Source organism: Leguminivora glycinivorella, chromosome 26, assembly GCF_023078275.1.
Source record: "Leguminivora glycinivorella isolate SPB_JAAS2020 chromosome 26, LegGlyc_1.1, whole genome shotgun sequence".
Classification (NCBI taxonomy): domain Eukaryota; kingdom Metazoa; phylum Arthropoda; class Insecta; order Lepidoptera; family Tortricidae; genus Leguminivora; species Leguminivora glycinivorella.
The window spans coordinates 6,699,938-6,722,818 of NC_062996.1; the positions used below are offsets into that span (position 1 = coordinate 6,699,938).

At 37.5% G+C, this 22,881-nt stretch overlaps 1 protein-coding gene across 2 annotated transcripts in view; it reads left to right on the forward strand.

Annotated features, from left to right (window-relative positions):
* LOC125239838 (LIM domain-binding protein 2) overlaps positions 1-22,881 on the forward strand; it is a 106,804-nt gene that overhangs the window by 21,651 nt on the left and 62,272 nt on the right. The gene's annotated exons all lie outside the window — the stretch shown is intronic.

A 22,881-nucleotide genomic window follows, 5' to 3' on the forward strand; every position in this document is an offset into this window, starting at 1 on the left:
GATGCCCTGGTACTTTTTAGTTATAAAGGGCTTGAGCCAAACACGTCACCCATGGATATGACACGTTGACAGGTCAGCTTCTTGTCATTCTGGAGGGTTATGGAGGACTTGGGCATACGAAGAATAAACGTAACTGACCTCTAGATATAATAAGTATGGGAAATAGGCATAGTGTCCGGTTGATCCCAGCTTTTAACTTTAGTGACTTCTTCTGAGTCTGACCGCCTTGAGATCAATTTGACCACCTGACCGATTTCGCACCACTTTTTTGTCTTCTAAGTAGATATTCCTCGAATCGCTTTACATTAGAATTTATTGGCATTTTGCATTGATCAGAGATCACCTATTTTCTGACCACGATGTAAGTTTCTTCTGCATTTTATTTAGAACCAAGTAATTGTCAAATTACAATGTATGCAACAATAGTTATTTGTTATACAAGGGGGCAAAGTTGTATTTTAACGCCGAGTGTGGAATTGGAAAACGAGCAAGTGAAAGGGTTCTATAGTTGAACCACGAGCGAAGCGAGTGGTTCGAGAATAGAATCCTGAACTTGCGAGATTTTTAACACACGAGAAGTAAAATACATTTGCACCCGAGTGTAACACAAAACTTTTCCCCTCACTATAGCGAGGCAACTACAACGCAAAAAAATGCGTTTATCACTGCTTCCAGTAGTTCCACAGGTGGTAAATCATCTTTATTACTAGATTTACCTGCTTTTATCAATTTTAAAGCAGTTAATTTGACTTTATTCAAGACTTTAGTCAAATTACTTTACCCACTAGTGGATAAAATGTAGTGGATAAATACTCCGAACAAGACTAAACCCGGCAACCTTCAAATTAAGAGTGAACAGGCATCTTCTGGACGAGCTCACTCCATCGTAGGCCACGTCTTTGCCTTTGGCTAGTCTGTGGTCAAGAGTAAGCCCATTTATAATAAAAAATAAAAACTCTGACCTCTGACCGCCTTGAGATGAGACCCACTTTTTAACCGACTTCAAAAAAGGAGGAGGTTCTCAATTCGACTGAATGTTTTTTTTTTTTTTTTTTGTATGTATGTTCCTCGATATCTCCGAGAATTGTGGACCGATTTTCAAAAATTTTTTTTTGATCGAACGGGTATAACCCCGAGATGGTCCCATTGGCACCAAGTCAGGGTCTGATGATGGGATCCTGGAGAAATCGAGGGAACTCTTCAAATGTTATAGGCACATGTAATGTTTTTAGTGTATTTTTCAAAGGTAAACCAGTATTTACGCCTGATGGTAATAATTTTATGTGGCTGAGCTGATGATGGAAGGTCAACTCCTCAATGGTTAGGAGTTAAAGGATAATTCTTTCACTAGTGTACATGTATTCGGACTGATACGTATAATATCAATAGGAACCACTAAAAATCAACAAATAAATAAACTTTTTAACAAAAAATAAAACCGCCTTCAAAAATAAGCGCGTTACAAAACACGGAGAAACTAAAAAGCAAAAAATAATAAACCTTTGAATTCAGATTTCTTATCGTATTGCAATAATCTAAACATTCAAATTATAAACAAATCAATTATTTTTGGAGTCGGTGCCAGCCTGCGTATGGTTGGGTGGGGCAAACAGGCAATAGCAAGGCGACGAACAGGTCTGGTACCGACTGCAAAAATAATTGATTTGTTTATAATTTGGATGTTTAGATTATTGCAATACGATAAGAAATCTGAATTCAAAGGTTTATTATTTTTTGCTTTTTAGTTTCTCCGTGTTTTGTAACGCGCTTATTTTTTAAAACGGTATTTAACCCACCTGTCCGATTCTGATCCTGCAATTGTATTTTCTAGATTGTAGATGTTAGTATTCGTATCGTTTGACCTGTGACCGCATTGAGATAACGACACGCAGACTTGTTCTAGACCGTTCTTATCAGTTGTAGTGAGAGTTTGCACGTATTTTGCTATTATGAAGGCAATAAGTATAAAATTAAATCAAATGCCTATAAATTTTGAATTTAATGTGAATTCATTCACAAATGAGTAACACGGAAAAACATTGTGTATCGAAAACCGCCTAGGAACATCAGAAACTGAGAACCGAGAATCAAATTGCTGCTAAAGGCACTAAATAGTCCCACAGCGAGCTAGTAAGCTATGAGCTATCGGCTATAAAAACGAACAAAAGATAAGCACTAAAGAGTACTATCGTACAGTATGGCCACTCCCGCTCCCCGCTGAGTGTCGCCTACCCCCTCTCGATTACCTGACAGTTACCGCCTGTCAAAAACGCGAACAGTCGACCTGTTATATTCCACTCATACAAGCATGGTACGCGTTCACCTACACGAGCTTAGACTGTGTGCTAGGAACGCGCCTCTTTCATATATTTGATCGCCAGTGTCCGAGGTGCTTCGGTCGTGCTTCAATTTATCGCCACTCGTTCCGAACTTTCTCGTTTCCGCACTTGTATCGTAATGTACTATTATAATGACATCTCCACCCTTGATCTTTCCAACACATGACATTCCCATTCAAGTCTGCACTGCACAAGCTAGTGCATATTTAAGTTTGGTTAGACAGACGGTCTTTTTTTTTTCATTTTTGTTTTTTCTACTTTTGATTATCAATATTTGTGAGTGTGTACGAGAAAACGACCTACTTTGTCGATATGGAGTTACGAGTAGTTCTTTATACTACGGAACATAAGCTATCTTTCGTTTTTAGGGTTCCGTAGTCAACTAGGAACCCTTATAGTTTCGCCATGTCTGTCTGTCCGTCCGTCCGTCCGTCCGTCCGTCCGTCCGTCCGTCCGTCCGTCCGTCCGTCCGTCCGTCCGCGGATAATCTCAGTAACTGTAAGCACTAGAAAGCTGAAATTTGGTACCAATATGTATATCAATCACGCCAACAAAGTGCAAAAATAAAAAATTGAAAAAAATGTTTTATTAGGGTACCCCCCCTACATGTAAAGTGGGGGCGGATATTTTTTTTCATTCCAACCCCAACGTGTGATATGTTGTTGGATAGGTATTTAAAAATGAAGAAGGGTTTACTAAGATCATTTTTTGATAATATCAATATTTTCGGAAATAATCGCTTCTAAAGGAAAAAAAAGTGCGTCCCTCCCCCTCTAACTTTTAAACCCTATGTTCAAAAAATATGAAAAAAATCACAATAGTAGATCTTTATAAAAACTTTCTAGGAAAATTGTTTTGAACTTGATAGGTTCAGTAGTTTTTGAGAAAAATACGGAAAACTACGGAACCCTACACTGAGCGTGGCCCGACACGCTCTTTATCTTTTTATTTTTTTTTAATTTTATTTAAGTTCCAAAATAAAATTTTGGCTAATACTTTGATGTGTTGATTTTTAGGGTTCCGTAGTCAACTAGGAACCCTTATAGTTGCGCCATGTCTGTCTGTCCGTCCGTCCGTCCGTCCGTCCGTCCGTCCGTCCGTCCGTCCGTCCGCGGATAATCTCAGTAACCGTTAGCACTAGAAAGCTGAAATTTGGTACCAATATGTATATCAATCACGTCAACAAAGTGCAAAAATAAAAAATGGAAAAAAATGTTTTATTAGGGTACCCCCCCTACATGTAAAGTGGGGGTTGATATTTTTTTTCATTCAAACCCCAACGTGTGATATATTGTTGGATAGGTATTTAAAAATGAATAAGGGTTTACTAAAATCGTTTTTTGATAATATTAATATTTTCGGAAATAATCGCTCCTAAAAGAAAAAAAAGTGCGTCCCCCCCCCTCTAACTTTTGAACCATATGTTTAAAAAATACGAAAAAAATCACAAAAGTAGAACTTTATAAGGACTTCCTAGGAAAATTGTTTTGAACTTGTTAGGTTCAGTAGTTTTTGAGAAAAATACGGAAAACTACGGAACCCTACACTGAGCGTGGCCCGACACGCTCCTGGCCGGTTTTTTTTTTCTATTCGTTCATAGTTTTTCATGCTTGTCAAGTTGTCACTATTGTCAGTCACTTTTCGTAAAAGCTCTATAAAATCCAAAAATTCCAAACTCTCTATTATTAATTTAAAACATCAATTTATTCCTCAGTAAAAACCATTCGTATAAAAATCGCAAAATTATCCTCTAGTAAAATAAACTATGTATGTGTGCGCAAAGCTCGTCCGTGTGTCTATGTGTGCACCCATAAAACGCGTCTGTGTGGGTGCACAAATAAATGTAGGTGAACAGTACGTATATATTTTGTGAAGCGTGGTACAGTCGCGTAGAAAAGTTATCAATTAATCAAGTTTTTAATTAATATTTGTGTGAAGTATTTCAAATGGTGTTAATTAGGTTTCTGTGGTGGTATTTATTGATTGTGGTCGTTGATTAGTAGTAATTAATTAAAATGCGCAATTATTTTTAGGGTTTCGCACCAAAAAGGTACAAAAGGAACCCTAAGTCCGTTTTCACATTATCCGATCCGATATCGGATGACGGAAGGATTTCAATGGAAAAAATCCAAGATGGTGCCTGTAATGTATGGGATATCAGGCCGACATCCGATATCGGATCGGATAATGTGAAGACGCACTTATGGTGCGACTCTTAAAAGCTCGGCCACACATGCGCGTTTTGACAGCGTAGGCGGAGCGGTAGCGGAGCGTCAGCGGAGCGCAACGATAGCAGTGCGCCGGACGACGCTGGCGTTGGACGAGCGCGGATTGTGAGCGGAACGCATCATTGCGCTCCGCTAACGCTACGCTATCAAAACGCTTTATGGTTTGTCCGTCTCTTACATATAATGTATCGTTGCTTATTTTACTTTAGTAAGTCAGTTATATTTGAATTTATACCTACAATAAATGTCATAAATTACCAGTTACGAGTATCTAAACTAAACCTAATTGTGAATTGCATCAAAATTGTTAAATAATTTAGTGAATTAAATGTAATCAATTTTTTTTAGTTTTTTTCTTACAAGAATAATTGAACATGGCAAATAATAATCATGACGTGTTGTTATTGTATTAATTGTATTAAGTGTAATTAAATTGTATTTTTATATGTGCTTCCCATCACGGAAACCATTGGTTATTCCGGACCTGTGGGAGGCGTGCGCGGAGCCGAAGTCAACACGTAGACGCCATTTTGACACATTTAAATTATTATTACAAAAATAATGGCTTACGCGGATGCAAAGATGCATACCCACTGTAGGAATAATGTATTTAGAAAGTGGATATGCATTGCAATTAATTAATTACGCATAATTACCTGCATATGTAAATAAATAAATAATTCAGTATTCATATTAATTTATGTACCTATTGTTACGCCTGATAAGCATTTAAATTTTAAATTGTAATATTACTTAAAACACACTTCTTTTTTCTAAGATAGATGGAATACTTTATTATATACAATATAACAATTTGAACTAAATACATAAAAATAAACTTATAATAAATAAAAATAATACTAACAGTTAAATAATAAGTAAGTACTAAAAAGAGGAAAAAAAGTCACTTCTTGTTGACACATTTTATTTTGAATCGATTAATGTTTTCGTGATTTTAGTGCAATCAATAGCGGGGAGATACAAATAACCACCATTATGGTACCTAATTCATATTATCATCCATACTAATCCATACTTAATATTATAAATGCGAAAGTAACTCTGTCTGTCTGTCTGTCTGTCTGTCTGTCTGTCTGTCTGTCTGTCTGTCTGTCTGTTACGCTTTCCCGCTTAAACCACGCAACCGATTTTGATGAAATTTGGAACAGACAATCTTTAGACCCTAAGACAGAACATAGGCTACTTTTTATTTCGAAAAAAAGGGATGAAGGGGTTGAAAAAGAGGTTGAAAGTTTGTATGGGATTTCTTAATTTTAAAAGATAAAACCATGAAACTTTATATTTTAGCACTTGATAAAAAATCATTAAACATCTTGATAAGGTCGAACGCGATTAATTAACATTATTTTTACCTTTTTTCTTTTTTTTTGTGTGTCGTGCGGTGGGAAATAAACATTAACTAAAAGCGGGTAGATTATATTTATTTGTCTACCCCGAACATTTATATAAATTAATATCGGGTAGTTTTGTGTTGTTTACATCTCCGGTGACATTTTGCTGGGACGTCAGTCTTCCGCGACCACGGCCAGTGCAATCTGGACGAAACGTTGGGAAAAAAGATAAAAATAATGTTAATTAATCGCGTTCGACCTGTATGTGACTTTAAATATGTGTACAAAGCGCGAGAACTTAAAGTGTTACCTTAATAAGGGATAGGGATAGCGATAGGGATAGCGATAGCGATAGGGATAGCGATAGGGATAGCGACAGCGATAGCGTTAGCGATAGCGATAGGGATACGGATGCGGATAGCGATAGGGATAGCGATAGGGATAGCGATAGGGATAGCGATAGCCATAGCGATAGCGATAGCGATAGCGATAGGGATAGGGATAGGGATATACGGATACGGATACGGATTCGGATAATATGGGTATCGTTAGATACGGATAATCGGTCGGCGGTCTCTTACAATCAATGTGCTCTAAGACGATCGTTGTTTGCTTGCTTGAAGATTACGTTTGCGATAAGTATAAGCAAAATGTAAAAAATTGTAAGGGATAATAGAAAAAAGTACTTTTTACCCACCGATCATAGTGTCGAAATACGGGCTATGTGGGATGTTTATAAAGGTTTCCCCAGCGTATATAGAATTACCTACGCTGTGGTCGATGTGTAATATTTCTACAATCATTGCAAGCAAAAGTATTATGTGCAATCGAAATAATCGCAGATAAATATACCTACAGAGAAACCTAAGGATCCAAATGAAAATCTTAATGAATACTTTTATTACGCGGGCGAAGCCGCGGGTAAAAGCTAGTAATTTTATATATTAACAAACCTTTGATTACATCAATTACATGCAATTGGAGGCAAGGACAATTTTTTTTTCCAAATATTTTTGTCATATTTCTAAAGTATTTATAGAATTAATCCAATGTTAATGTATAGTAATAAAACGGCAACTCTTACCAATTACAATAACCATTATTATTTAATTGAAATAAATACACCAACAAAAACAAAACGAATCAATTTTCTAACGCTGCCAACGACTGTACTTGCCCACCCCGAGTACAACCTCTATCTACCTATATCTATGGATCCCTGGTACCGCTTCGCCCACTCTAACTTGACCCGCCCTGCCCCCCGGACCTTATACCCTCGCTAGTAGTACCAGGGTGTTTGCACGGTGTTACAAGGGTCAGGTAAGACTGGTCGCGGTATGTACATAAGTAAAGACTGGAGTGAGACGGTCGGGCCTCGAGTGTCGTCTGCCGTGCTCCCCGATCAAAATCGTTCCAAATTCAAAATGGAATTTTGACGTTTTTATATTTTTACGTTGACGGGTCATGGAGAGGTTATAAATTTTTGAGCTAAATATTTTTTAGGTATTATTTTTTGTGAATAATAAATATTTTTCTTAAAATTCCAATATTGACCAACAGCCCAACGTACCTACTGATACAAACGACTCTCAAAAAAGTATTGTTTGGAATTCCTTGCCGGCGGCTGTATTTCCGAGCTCATATAACCCGGCAACATTCAAATCAAGGGTGAACAGGCATCTTCTGGGCGAGCTCACTCCATCGTAGGCCACGTCTTTGCCTTTGGCTAGTCTGTGGCCAAGAGTAAGCCCATTTATAATTTAAAAAAAACATCATGAAATACTACGCTGATTGCTCTAAGCTCAAAAACCACGAAGGAAAAAGTCGAATAAGTTTGGAAAATTGATCACTTCACTTGCAAGATAACAGATAACCTTTAAATAGTAAATGAATGAAAATTAAAAATAGTAGTTAGTAGTAGTAGTAGTAGTTTTAGTAGTAGTGACCCTGCCTGCTACGCCGCGGGTTCGAATCCCGGTAAGGGCATTTATTTGTGTGATGAGCACAGATATTTGTTCCTGAGTCATGGATGTTTTCTATGTATTATAAGTATTTATATATTATACAGTGTGTTTGGTTAGCGGTGTCGGAGCTTTTAAGGACGTAAACTACAATCAATTTTATCGATAAATTACCATGCGAATTTTTTTTTGTGTCAACGGTAATTAAATGGCGGCAATTTCAAAATTACAAAGAGCTGAACACGGGTGCACGTGGTATTTCTGGAATTATCTGTCTGTTATCGGTCCTATTGTTACAAAGAAAATCTCATTAGAGAGCTCATTAAATAAATAAACTAATTAAGCTAATTGTTTGACTCAATAATTTCAATAACAAGGCCAAAAAAATTATTAAATATAAATAATAGTAAGAAATTCACCTAAATTTTTCAATTAATTAAAATTTTCATGAAAACTAGGTCGTTAAGATAGGTTTTGTTAGTACAGGATGTAAGCTAAAAAATAACACCATAACTACAGTTATACCTTAAGTACTTTAGGAATTAGAGGTCCTCAAACATGAACCAAAAAATGTAGATTTGTCGCAGGAAGGGAAAAAATTAAACAAGGTGTTGCTAATAATAAAAAAAAAACGTAACTTACCTAATAAGTTAATTTAACTACTTAAGAAAACAAATAAAAGTAACTGTTCAAAGTGACCCCCTCGATTTTGACCAGTAACCAGAGACCCTCGACTAAGTATCAGAAGGATAGGTAACCATATGAATTTAAATTTGTGGACAATATGGAGAATATTAAAAAGAGAAGGATTACTTCCCTACCATTTTCAAAGAGTGCAGGACATCATCGAACCTGATTACGCTGCAAGATCAGTTTTTTGTGCCTGGATTGTCAGAAGAACACGCGGGGATGAAACGTTTTTGAAACGCATCATGTGGACAGAGGAAGCCACTTTTACCCGATCAGGCTTTACTAATCATCGCAACCAGCACCTGTGGCAAATGGAAAATCCTCATGCAGTGAGAGAAAGTTCGTTCCAGCATCAATTTTCCGTCAATGTTTGGGCAGGAATGATCGATGATATTTTAATTGGGCCAGTTGTTTTACCAGGAACAATGAACGGTCCGAGATTTTTAGAATTCCTGCAAACGCAGTTCCAGGATGCATTAATGGAACTACCCATTGCTTACAGATTGAGGATGATCTTGCAACTGGACGGAGCTCCCCTACACTTTGCAAGAGATGTGAGGAATTACTTAAATTAGCACCATGCCCCGTGGGTTGGACAAGATGGGCATATCGTCTGCATGGCCAGGGCCACCTCGTTCACCGGACTTAACACCACTCGATTTTTTTTTTTATGGGGCACTCTGAAGCAAAGAGTATATGTCGATATACCAGCGACTAAAGAAGAATTGATAAGGAGAATCGTCGAAGAAAGCAACGTGTTAAGAGAAGACAATGAAATGATTCGACGGTCTACGCAGCAAGTTGCGATAAGAGCAACTGCTTGTCTTCAAAATCGAGGGGGGCACTTTGAACAGTTTAATTTGTTTTATTTTTTTTGTTAAGTTAACTTATTCGAATCGTTACGTTATTACATTTTTAGTATTAGCAACACTTTGTTTATTTTTTTCCCTTCCTACAAAAAATCCGAATTTTATGGTGCATGTTTGACCTCCTGTAATTCCTAAAGTACTTAAGGTATTACTGTGATTATGGTGTTGTTTTTTAGCTTACATCCTGTTCTAACAAATAACAACAAAAAAAACCTATCTTAACGACCTAGTTTTCATGCAAAATAAAATTAATTGAAAATTTTAGGTAAATTTATTACTGTTATTTATTTTTCATATTTTTTTTGGCCTCGTTGTTCAAATACTTGAGTCAAACAATTAGCTTAATTAGTTTGCTTATTCAATGAGCTCTCTAATGAGATTTTTTTGCGAAGATAGGACCGATAACAGACTGATAATTTCAGAAATACCACGAGCACCCGGTTTCAGCTCTTTGAAATTTTAAAATTGCCGCCATTTAATTACCGTTGACACAAAAAAAAATCGCATGGTAATTTATCGATAAAATTGATTGTAGTTTACGTCCTTAAAAGCTCCGACACCGCTAACCAAACACACTGTATATATCGTTGTCTGAGTACCCACAACACAAGTCTTCTTGAGCGTAACGTGGGCCTCAATCAATCTGTGTAAGAATGTCCTATAATATTTATTTATTTTATTTATTTAAATAGTTACTTAGTTTAAATTGTATCAAGTTCACTAGCAACGAACTTTTTCCCCACCTGTCAAGTAACTGTCAAAGATCGCATCAGATACGCTGGTACGCGGTATTGTGGCTTTACATGGAGAAGGGTCCATTTGCTTCACCTGTAATAAGAACGAATTTCCTTATTGTACCTACCATAGAGTATAATATTGAATAGTATGGTATAGAGTTATCAGTCAAGGTTTTCGAATGCAGCGCCATCTATTATTAAGTTACGACAACTCATTTCATGTGGCTTTCCATGCCTAATGGTTCCTTATACCACATAAAGCATGTGGACCCTTTAGACATGGAACGCCACATATTTATGACGGGATTTTAAATAGGCTTGATGTTTTCATTATGAATCTGAGCAAAAAAAACAACAAATTTTCCAAATTCCAAAACTTTTTTTTTAATACTACGTCGGTGGCAAACAAGCGTACGGCCCGCCTGATGGAAAGCGGTCACCGTAACCTATGGACGCCTGCAACTCAAAGAGTGTCACATGCGCGTTGCCACCCCATTAGAAACTTGTACACTCCATTTTGCTGTGTTAAATACACAGAAAAAGGAGTGTACAAGTTCTAAGGAGGGTTCGGGTTGCCGACGACTCAGAGGACAATAGACGGAACAAGTTAGTTCCGTAAGTCCTCCCGTCATCAGCACACCGCACCCTCGTTGAGCTCTGGCAGCCTTACTCACCGGCAGGAACACAACACTATAAGTAGGGTCTAGTGCTATTTGGCTGCGGTTTTCTGTAAGGCGGAGGTACTACCCCAGTCGGGCTCTGCTCTAGATTCGAGCGAGATGATATCCGCTGTGCTGTGCCCTACCACACAAAGCGGAATATCATTTGCTATGCCCTACCTCCTCCTGACACATTTTACGACAACAAGTCATTACCCAGTTGCAGCGAACAACTTGCACTACAGCATATAATTGTTTTTCACGCCCTCTATTGTTAATTTTCTTAAACATATCCTAAGTACATCGGATTTACTATTTCCTTTGCCTGAAAACACCGTGGTACCTACTAGGCTTTGGAGCAGATTTTGTGTTGGAAGGCAACGATTAACTACCTGTGTCACCTCACTCTGCTCTTATCCATGAAACGTTAAATTACAAATTTTGTCAATTTTTTTTTCAATAAACTTGAACGTTAGTAGGTACAAATAATAATTAACCTTAAATGCTTGACCTTGACGAAGATTTATTCAAATTTGAATTTTGACATGCTGTCATTAGAGTCAAAAATAGATGATGCGTATATACAATATACATCACTATGCAGTATGCATTTAAGGGTTAATTTATTTTATTCAATTAGTTGTAAGTCCCAAATGCTCATTTTTAGGGTTCCGTAGTCAACTAGGAACCCTTATAGTTTCGCCACGTCTGTCTGTCCGTCCGTCCGTCCGTTCGTCCGTCCGTCCGCGGATAATCTCTGTAACCGTGAGCACTAGAAAGCTGAAATTTGGTACCAATATGTATGTCAATCACGGCAACAAAGTGCAAAAATAAAAAATGGAAAAGAATGTTTTATTAGGGTACCCCCCCCCCTACATGTAAAGTGGGGGCTCATATTTTTTTTCATTCCGACCCCAACGTGTGATATATTGTTGGATAGGTATTTAAAAATGAATAAGGGTTTACTTACTAAAATCGTTTTTTGATACTATTAATATTTTCGGAAATAATCGCTCCTAAAGGAAAAAAAAGTGCGTCCCCCCCCTCTAACTTTTGAACCATATGTTTAAAAAATATGAAAAAAATTACAAAAGTAGAACTTTATAAAGACTTTCTAGGAAAATTGTTTTGAACTTGATAGGTTTAGTAGTTTTTGAGAAAAATACGGAAAACTGCGGAACCCTACACTGAGCGTGGCCCGACACGCTCTTGGCCGGTTTTGGTAGATATTTTTATCGGGTAAGTACCTACTGCTTGTTGTTTTAATTGTTTTTTTTTTTCTATTTCTACCTAATAATAGTTTCAAATTTTTTTGTGTATTTTTTTTGCACACTAGTAATCGAACCAATGAAATACAATAAAATATGTTGTTCTAGCACTTCTAGCTAGATTAAGTATTAGAGGTATGTACATATCGGCTCAAATTATATTTCTTCAACCCCTCAGACATAGATTTCAGAATATCACTCTTTATTTATTTACATGAACATATTTACATAAATTTGTTTTTTATCATGCAGAAACGTCTGCGAGCGATATTACATTTTTTTTTTATTATTAAAGGAAAAATGGAAAAATTCACACCTCCGGCAGGACTCGAACCTGCGACCTTTGGCCTTGCCGGGGCCATAGGGCAAGGCCAAAGGTCGCAGGTTCGAGTCCTGCCGGAGGTGTGAATTTTCCATTTATCCTTTAATTTAAAAAAAATATATATTTAAATAATTTTATAAGAAACTAAGACTAAACTTAAAAGCTAGCTAATGTCTAAACTAGGCCCTTGAGGCATTGTACCAAGGATACTGGCGACATTTCCTCGCTGTATATAAGTTTACAAAAAAGTACATCGTTAGACTATATGGCGTCAGTTAGCTTCGTGTGACTAGACATCCAGCAAATATTTGTTCTTAAACAATATTCTCGACTTGTCCCACTTGTCTAATAGAAATACGCAATTAATAACATTCCCAGACATATGTACTTTTAGGCATTAGTCCCACCAAACGCGAGTAACGCCGTGTCTTGTCTTGCGTGCGCGACGGTCGCGCGACCGTCGCCGTCGCGTCTATTACTTCCATATCGATAAGGTTTGATTTCGTATGCGTCGCATCGCCGACCGTCGCCCACGCAAGCCACGGCGTAAGCTATGTATTGGCAATAGAAACGAACAAAAGATAGTCGCTAGTCGCTCCCGTGTAAATATAACCTAACCACAAAATTAAAATTTTGAAAAAACCTCCGACCGCGAGACCGCGACATAGTGGACCGATTTTTATGCAACATGGCTAAAAACACTCCCGCCACAGACAGACAGACATAGACAGACAGACAGACAGACACGTCAAACTTATAACACCCCGTCGTTTTTGCGTCGGGGGTTAACAAGATAGAGCGAGCGATTTTCACCGCTGGCGACGAACTATAACTTGCTCTTTTTAACCCCCGACGCTAAAACGACGGGGTGTTATAAGTTTGATGTGTCTGTCTGTGGCATTGTAGCTCCCGAACGGATGAACCGATTTAGATTTAGTTTTTTTGTTTGAAAGCTGAGTTAGTCGGGAGTGTTCTTAGCCATGTTTCATGATAATCGGTCCACTATGTCGGGGTTTTTTTTTTAATTTAAATTTTGTGGTTAGGTTATATTTACACGGGAGCTATCTTTTGTTTTTTTCTATCGCTGATAGCTCATAGTTTTCTCGCTTTTGGCACAGTATAAATAAGAGTACTATCGTACAGTATGGCCACTCCCGCTCCCCGCAGAAAGCGCCGCCCACCCCCTCTCGGTTACCTCACAGTTACCGCCTGTCAAAAACGCGAACAGCCAGCCTGTCATATCTCACTCATACAAGCATGGTACGCGTTCACCTACACGAGCTTAGAATGTGTGCTAGGAACGAGCCTTTTTCATGTATTTGATCGCCAGTGTCCGAGATGTGCTTTTGGTGGCACCAGTGCCTTAGTTGTGCCTACTGGCAGTACTGGCACAGTTTAAAGTCGGAGCACGTATGGCCTATATCAGTTTATTGTCTACATTTTTATCGTAATTAGCTAAAATTTACATTTCTTGAATATGTTTAAACTTGCAGATTGTTTTTATAAAAAAAACACACTATTTTTTTTTCTAAATGAAGGTATGTGTCTATTTTTCTAAACGGTTCGCATTTTTTTTTCATATGATTATTTTGTGCAACCATAATTAATTAATTCCCAATAAATAGCTTCTTTCGTTTCGTCATTATCGTGAAATATGAAATTATTTAGAATAAAGAAACGCGCGGCGGCAAATTTAATTTTTAAACTTTTTGCCTATACCAGTTACACAAAGTTTTAAAAGCTTAATAAGCTCATTATGTTTTACAGGAATTTCCAATTTGGAAACGGAATACAATTTATATTTAAAAAAAAAGAAAATTTTGTTATGACAAACATTGGCATAAAATTTCTTTATAAATTTCATAAAGTTTCCGACATTTTTACAGACACAACACCAGGCTGTCAACACTAATAAGGTATAAACGAAAACCTTTAAACCGAGCTTACCGCAAGTAAATGATTGCGGTCGGGCCACGCTAGGGGGCGGCACGTGGCTCACCCCTGAATGTATAACAACGGTATAATTGTAGACGTTTTCGGATCTTTGATTCTATGCGCTCCTGGTATCTCGGATAGAATAGAAATGTGGTTTTCTATTAGAAAACGGTTCTCATCCCATTTACAACAAAAAGCCAAAAAGTTAGGAACATCTCATTAGGTACCTAATCTTAAATAAATTGATTTGCAAAAATTTAATTTTTGGCACAAGCTTTTATCGCCGACTGTACATTTCTTTCAACAGTCATCTGAGCATTTCTTTTTTTTTTGCCATTTTTTTATTTTCATTTTTTTAGGGAATTTTAGGTCAATTGCACTCAGAATCACGAGTACTTTCAATCTCACTGGCAGACAAAAAAAAATGCTCACCTACTGCTTGCTCTCGGAGACGTTTCTAAAAACCCCTTTCTCGATGGGGATACGACGTTTCATAACAGAGTTCCTATGACCACCTTTCTGCTCCATCATCAGATCAGCTCCATGATACCATAATATTGCATTGTCACGTGATTTACATTTGTGCGCAAAATTTCAACTCAATCGGAAACCGGGAAGTGGGTCAAATTTAGCTTCTACGTTTTGACGCACACTAACATACCTACTTAATAACAAGGCAAGTAGAATAAAAGCTTGTAAAAAGACATTTTTTTACATATTAATTGCCATTTTTTGTAGACACTGGTAATGTCATCAATAATGTCGACATTCTTATTAAATATTACGTTTTTCATTATAAAAAGTGTCATTACACTTTAATTGGTCTTTGGATTTTTAATTGGTCCGAAATAAACAATTTTTATTTTTTTTAGTCACTTTGTTCTAATAGTTTCATACTCAGAATAAACTTTATCAAGAATATTGATTTCTTCGCTTTGCTAGAAAATCAAATAAATTGATTTTATTACCCATTCAATAATTTCCCATTGTTTATTATCATAAATATTTTAAGATACCTAAATATGATGATTTTTTAAGATTATGAAAATTAAGACTAAATCGAAAGTGTTGCCTGTTTGTTTGGCCTAACGCAAGCGTAGCCGTGGGTAAAAACTAGTATTTAATAAATCTAAATATATAAAAGAAGAAACTGACTGACTGACTGACTGACTGACATATCAACGCATAGCCGAAACCGCTGGTCCTAGTGACTCCAAATTTGGCACGTGTCGTAGGGTCCTTATAAAGTGTAGAGGAGCACTAACGCCGTGGCTTGCGTGGGCGACGGTCGCGCGATGGTCGCGCGACGGCGATGCGACGCATACGAAATCAAACCTTATCGATATGGAAGTATGAGACGCGACGGCGACGGTCGCGCAACCGTCGCCCACGCAAGACACGGCGTAAGAAAGGGTTTTTCGAAATTCGCATCCTAAGGGGGTGAAATAGGGGTCTAAAGTTCAATAGTTTAATAAAATCTGTGAAATTACCTTTAATGCGCGGGCAAAGCCGCAGGAAAAATCGAGTAAATATTAAATACTTAATAAATAGTGTAATAATATTACTTGCAATTTCCAAGGGACCTATAACGACGCGTTTATTTCTTATAGAAAACCTTACACGTGGTATAAATGATTAGTATGCACAAAGAGGATCGAGTATTTATAGAGAGTTACTGTCGAAGTAAAATGTGTAATCACAGATCACAGTGCATAGACTGCCATCTCTTGACACAGGCATAAAACTTTTGAACCTCAGTTTTGACAATTTGGCCCATATTCTTAGCTTGATATGTGTTAAAATGTCAAATATTAATATTAGCGCCATTACATCTAAGCTGAGCGTACCCCAAAGGTGTAATGCCATCTAGACCACCGTACCTTTTACTGTATGGTACTGGAGTACGTTTTTTTGTTAAACTTTATCTGTCTAATACGGAGTTATATAGGTATGCCTTTAGTATGCATATGCATTTTATTGTTAATGCCGACTCCATGGCTCGCTAATGTCTTGGCGTGCTATAAAAACTCTGCTTACTTATATTATATCACACACAATCTGAAGGTCAACATAATATCATCTAAGACTTTTTTATGTCATCATCCTCCTTGCGTTATCCCGGCATTTGCCACGGCTCATGGGAGCCTGGGGTCCGCTTTGACAACTAATCACAAGATTTGGCGTAGGCACTAGTTTTACGAAAGCGACTGCCATCTGACCTTCCAACCCGAAGGGTAACTATGCCTTATTGGAATTAGTCCGGTTTCCTCACGATGTTTTCCTTCACCGAAAAGCGACTGGCAAATATCAAATGACATTTCGCACATAAGTTCCGAAAGACTCATTGGTACGTGCCGGGGTTCGAACCCGTGACCTCCGGATTGAAAGTCGCACGCTCTTACCGCTAGGCCACCAGCGCTTATTTCTTATTTGCCACCTATTTACCATTAAAACAAGGACTCACAAAAACAAAAAGTTGGAAGAAAGGTCAGTAAAACCCCCCCCTCCCGGGAGCGTGCTAGCGAAGCACAAACTTTGCAAATTTAGCTTAAAATGTAGGTCAAAATATCACGAGTGCCGTAAGTGCCATTTTACGTCATTATAGTCGTAATCGAAATTAACCGGTCATTGACGACCGGTCTCGCTTAGCGCGTGACCCTGCCTGCTACGCCGCGGTCCCGGGTTCGAATCCCGGTAAGGGCATTTATTTGTGTGATGAGCACAGATATTTGTTCCTGAGCCATGGATGTTTCTATGTATATAAGTATTTGTATATTATGTATATCGTTGTCTGAGTACCCACAACACAAGCCTTCTTGAGCTTACCGTGGGCACAGTATAATAAGGAGTACTATCATACAGTATGGCCACTCCCGCTCCCCGCTGAAAGTGCCGCCCACCCCCTCTCGGTTACCTCACAGTTACCGCCTGTCAAAAACGCGAACAGTCGACCTGTCATATTCCACTCATACAAGCATAGTACGCGTTCACCTACACGAGCTTAGACTGTGTGCTAGGAACGCGCCTCTTTCATATATTTTATCGCCAGTGTCCTAGGTTGTGCCGTGGGACTCACTCTGTGTGAGAATGTCCTATAATATTTATTTATTTAGAAGTTTTTATGCGAATTTAGCTGAAATATAGGCCAAGTATTCGGTGCCAGCGTATAGTTAATTTAATATTAAATATAGTTGCAGACAAGTTGCCAAAAATATGTATGCACATCCATAAGGTTTAAACAATAAAGTCGTCTATACATATTTTTGGTACTTGACCGCATATAATACCTTGACTGAAGTAAGAATAATATTTTTTTCTGATCAATAGTTGAATCAGCGAGGAAACGCGGCAAGCCAGCGAGGAAACGCGGCAAGCGTCCTAGGGACGATGCCCCGGGCAAACGTAGAATTTATATAAGCTGCATGTATTTTGATAAGTAATACGTCTGTTTTAATAAATAAAATATCGAGCCATTGGAAAAAAAAATTGTTCTTATCTCGTTGTGATAAGGTTTAACAGTCTAGCTGTTAAAATTTTGAAAAAACCCCCGACCGCGACATAGTAGACCGATTATCATGAAACATGGCTAAGAACACTCCCGACTAATTCAGCTTTCAGACAAAAAAAAACTAAATCCGAATCGGTTCACCCGTTCGGGAGCTACGATGCCACAGACAGACAGACACACACACACACAGACAGACACGTCAACCTTATAACACCCCGTCGTTTTTGCGTCGGGGGTTAAAAATGAAAATAATTGGTAGAAATCGTTGAACACTAAAATAATGTATGGAAAAAATTGACAACTTGGCTATGCATCCATACTTTTCATATACTCATAGCCGAATCGATAGGTAAAATTAAAATCTGTTAGCTTAGGTATTTTGTTTACTTTTGTTTTGAATTTTGAACGATTTTTAGGGTTCCGTACCTCAAAAGGAAAAAACGGAACCCTTATAGGATTTGTTGTCCCACTTTGATGTCCGTCTGTCCGTCCGTCCGTCCGTCTGTCAAGACCCTTTTTCTCAGGAACGCGTGGAGGTATGAAGCTGAAATTTATATCAATTACTCAGGTCTACTGTCCCTTGAAGCTGTGAAAAAATCAAACTTCTAAGCCAACGCAATCAAAAGATACAGCCGTTTATGCCGCAAATTTTCGACACTTGCAAGGGAATCAAAACCTACAGGGTGCTTCCCGTGAACTCAGAATCTTGAAATTTGGTACGAAGCAACGTCTTATAGCATAGATAAAGGAAAAATTACGAAAACCATAAATTTTTAGTTACATCACATAATATATTTTTTTTTAATAATTTTAACCTTACTACCCATTTCCTTTCCATTTGTACGGAACCCTCGGTGCGCGAGTCCGACTCGCACTTGGCCGGTTTTTTTTATATTTAAATACCTACTAATAAAAATACGCGTAAATATTATTATGCATATTATACAAATCTTTATTTTTAACCCCCGACGCAAAAACGACGGGGTGTTATAAGTTTGACGTGTCTGTCTGTCTGTTTGTCTGTCTGTGTGTGTGTCTGCCTCTGGCATCGTAGCTCCCGAACGGACGAACCGATTTAGATTTAGTTTTTTTTGTCTGAAAGCTGAGTTGGTCGGGAGTGTCAGCCATGCTTCATGAAAATCAGTCTACTATGTCGCGGTCAGGGGTTTTTTATAAAAAAAATAATTTTATGGTCAGGTTATTATTGTACCTATTCAAATTCATGTAAACAAAAAACCGGCCAAGAGCGTGTCGGGCCACGCCCAGTGTAGGGTTCCGTAGTTTTCCGTATTTTTCTCAAAAACTACTGAACCTATCAAGTTCAAAACAATTTTCCTAGAAAGTATTTATAAAGTTCTACTTTTGTGATTTTTTTCATATTTTTTAAACATATGGTTCAAAAGTTAGAGGGGGGGGGACGCACTTTTTTTTCCTTTAGGAGCGATTATTTCCGAAAATATTAGTATTATCATAAAACTATCTTAGTAAACCCTTATTCATTTTTAAATACCTATCCAACAATATATCACACGTTAGGGTTGGAATGAAAAAAAAAAACAGCCCCCACTTTACATGTAGGGGGGCTACCCTAATAAAACATTTTTTTCCATTTTTTATTTTTGCACTTTGTTGGCGTGATTGATATACATATTGGTACCAAATTTCAGCTTTCTAGTGCTTACAGTTACTGAGATTATCCGCGGACGGACGGACGGACGGACAGACAGACATGGCGAAACTATAAGGGTTCCTAGTTGACTACGGAACCCTAAAAACGCTTTCATAACTTTAAAGAAGCTTAATTAAAACTTAAGTACACAATTTACACAAATTAAATGCAACATATCTAAGAACAAAATCCATCTTGAAAATGATTACACAAAATTACATTTTATTAAACACTTGTGCGACTGAGTGTCCATTGATTTTTCATTTACATGGAGAGGGAGATAGCGCGACACTTCGACGCGGGAGTGAGCGAGACGGACGATTATTAATGGGGAGAGTATAAAATTTGCAATCGCAACCCCAAACTGTGGTAACTTTTTGTTGACATCGAGTTGTACGCGTTCATTCATAGATGGCGCTGAAATCAATTTTAGTTTCACTTGAAAAGTTTTTATGTTTATTTAAATTACTTACCTATATGAGTTATACATATAAGAATTTTGTGTCATTTTCAACAAAAACTTTTCAACTACATTACATCATTTTCGAATTAGCATTATTAGGAATAGGCTACTTGACCTTTTTTAAAATCTGTCTTATATGATTAAGTACTGTCCAATTAACCGAAATAAAACATTACCATATTTTATTATGACTTAAAAACAGCAAAAATTATTTTTTCTCAAACATGCAATGAAATATTGTCTTTACGTTCCTTAAAATGGGCTGGGAAGTATCGCTTTTTGGGCGCAACAACTCGAGAGGACTGTAAAGGGATTTCATATTATTTTTTAGGCCTAGGCCTGCAAAGTAACTTTTTTAAGTAAGCTGTCAGTACTGTCATGTCACTTTTTTTTTTAAATTTTTGTGTGACCTGGATACTTGTCACACTTGACGTTTGAGTGTATTTGTATTTTGTCACTTAATAAATAAAATATTGTCCTTCAGATCATTTTTTTTTATTTCATTGTATGTTTGAGAAAAGCACTATACATGCCTCGGCGTAAAAACGGATTCCCGGCCTCGTATCCCTATCCGGCCTCGCTCGCACGCTCGCTCGGCCGTATATACCCACTTGGCCGGAAATCCTCATTTTCCCGGCCTCTGATGTAATGTACTATTAAAGTATACTTTTACGTAATCAGGTGAAAACAACACAGTCATGTGAATCTATAGATTATCTGTGAATCGGGTCATTCTATTCGAAAACAACATCTTCTGACTTTTTAAGTATGAAGGCATAAAGTTCAATATGTCAGTGATTGTTTTGACATGCAGTAATAGTAAGGTTCGAATTCGATGACGTCACTACATCGCTGACAGCGTTTTCGGTGGCCAAAATAAATAAATAAATGCACACATTTTTAATCGAAAATACCTAGCCATCATACACTTTTAAAATATCGAATTTCTATAAATATTGTTTTTTTAACCGCCTTCCAAATCTCAAGGGAAGGGGTTCTCAATTCGTCTGTTTTTTTTTAATGGTTGTTCCTCGATATCTCCGTCGTTACTGAATCGATTTTGAATTTTTTTTTTGATTGAATGTATATGCATACAGATTGGTCCCATTTTTCTCAGAACCCAGTTCTGATGATGGAATCCTGGAGAAATCGAAGGAACTCCTCAAATCTGAAAGGCATACATATGGTGATTTTTGTGTTTTTAAAGGAACAGCATGCATTAACGTACGGAACAGTGACATTTGGTGCAGTGGAACTCCTGATGATGGTCAGAATGGAACACCTCAAATCTGAACGGCACACTTATAGTGACTTTGGTATTTTTATAAGAACAGCATGCACTTACGTCCAGAACAGTGACATTTGATGCAGTGGATCTGCTGATGGAGTGTGAGCCGCCCCTGGTTAGAGTTCCGTTCTGATAATCATTCTCATCTGTAAGTACTTCAGAATCATCCAAATTTCAAAATTGGTTCAGAAATGACGGAGATATCGAATAACAAACATTAAAAAATATACAGACGAATTGATAACATAATCCAACATTTGAAAGTATTTATCACCAGAAGCCCAAAGGAAGGCGTTTTTTTTTTCTTAAAAATTATTTTATGTCAAATACTACAGAACACATCATTATTGTGCCAAATTCGATGTGAGTGTAGTAGCCCATACATAACTTTGGGCACGCCACAGACAGTCTTAAAAATTCATAATCTTAAAAACGATTTGTATGCAATCTGTTAGTTCATAAAATTCAAATTATTCGCACTCTGTCAGATTAATCTGAAAAAAATCATAATCTTAAAAAATAAGACTGTGTGTGGACAGTTGCGAAATTGTATGGGAATTCGTGCATTCGATCTGATTTCATAAGATTATGATTTTTTAAGATTATGAAACTTAAGACTGTCTGTTGCCGGCCTAAGACTGTCTGTGGCGTGCCTTAGGCCGGCAACAGACGAGTCTTAATTTTCATAATCTTAAAAAAAAATTGTATGCAAACTGACACTGACAGATCTGTCAGTGTCAGTTTGAACTGTCAATTTGCATACAAATTTTTTTTAAGATTATGAATTTTTAAGACTGTCTGTTGCCACTTGCCGGCCTTACACTTTACTATTACCTCAAATACTTATTGTGCAGTAACTTACAGAGGTACCCACTTCTTTTTTTTTAATTTATGTTTAACCATAAGGTACTTCTTGACAAGGACGAGTACATTTTGCCGATAAAAAAATATTATTTTGAACATAACCGAGAGCACACACACATGTAATACAAACACACACATACGTGCAGGTAATTGTCAAATGCTATTACACCGGCGCTGTCTGTGTGTGCGTGAGCTTAGGTACTCTGCTTGAAATATATTGATACTTAATGTGTAAATTATGTATATTATAATATAACTACTACAAACAAGCGCTGGTGGCCTACCGGTAAGAGCGTGCGGCTTTCGATCCGGAGGTCGCGGGTTCGAACCCGGCTCGTCCCTATGAGTTTTTTTGAACTTATGTGCAAAATATCATTTGATATTTGCCAATCGCTTTTCGGTGAAGGAAAACATATCGTGAGGAAACCGGACTAATTCCAATAAGGCCTAGTTACCCTTCGGGTTGGAAGTAGGAAGGTCAGATGGCAGTCGCTTCCGTAAAACTAGTACCTACGCCAAATCTTGGGATTAGTTGTCAATGCGGACCCCAGGCTCCCATGAGCCGTTGCAGATGCCAGGATAGCGCAAGGAGGGAGAATAGGATGAATGAATAACTACTACAAACTTTAGTTTCTGTCTCTAGTAACTTATACTAAGCTTTAAAGTAATGACCATAGAGTTGGATTTACGAGTAAGTGTGCGTGTTAAAAATGTTGTATGTGAAATTTG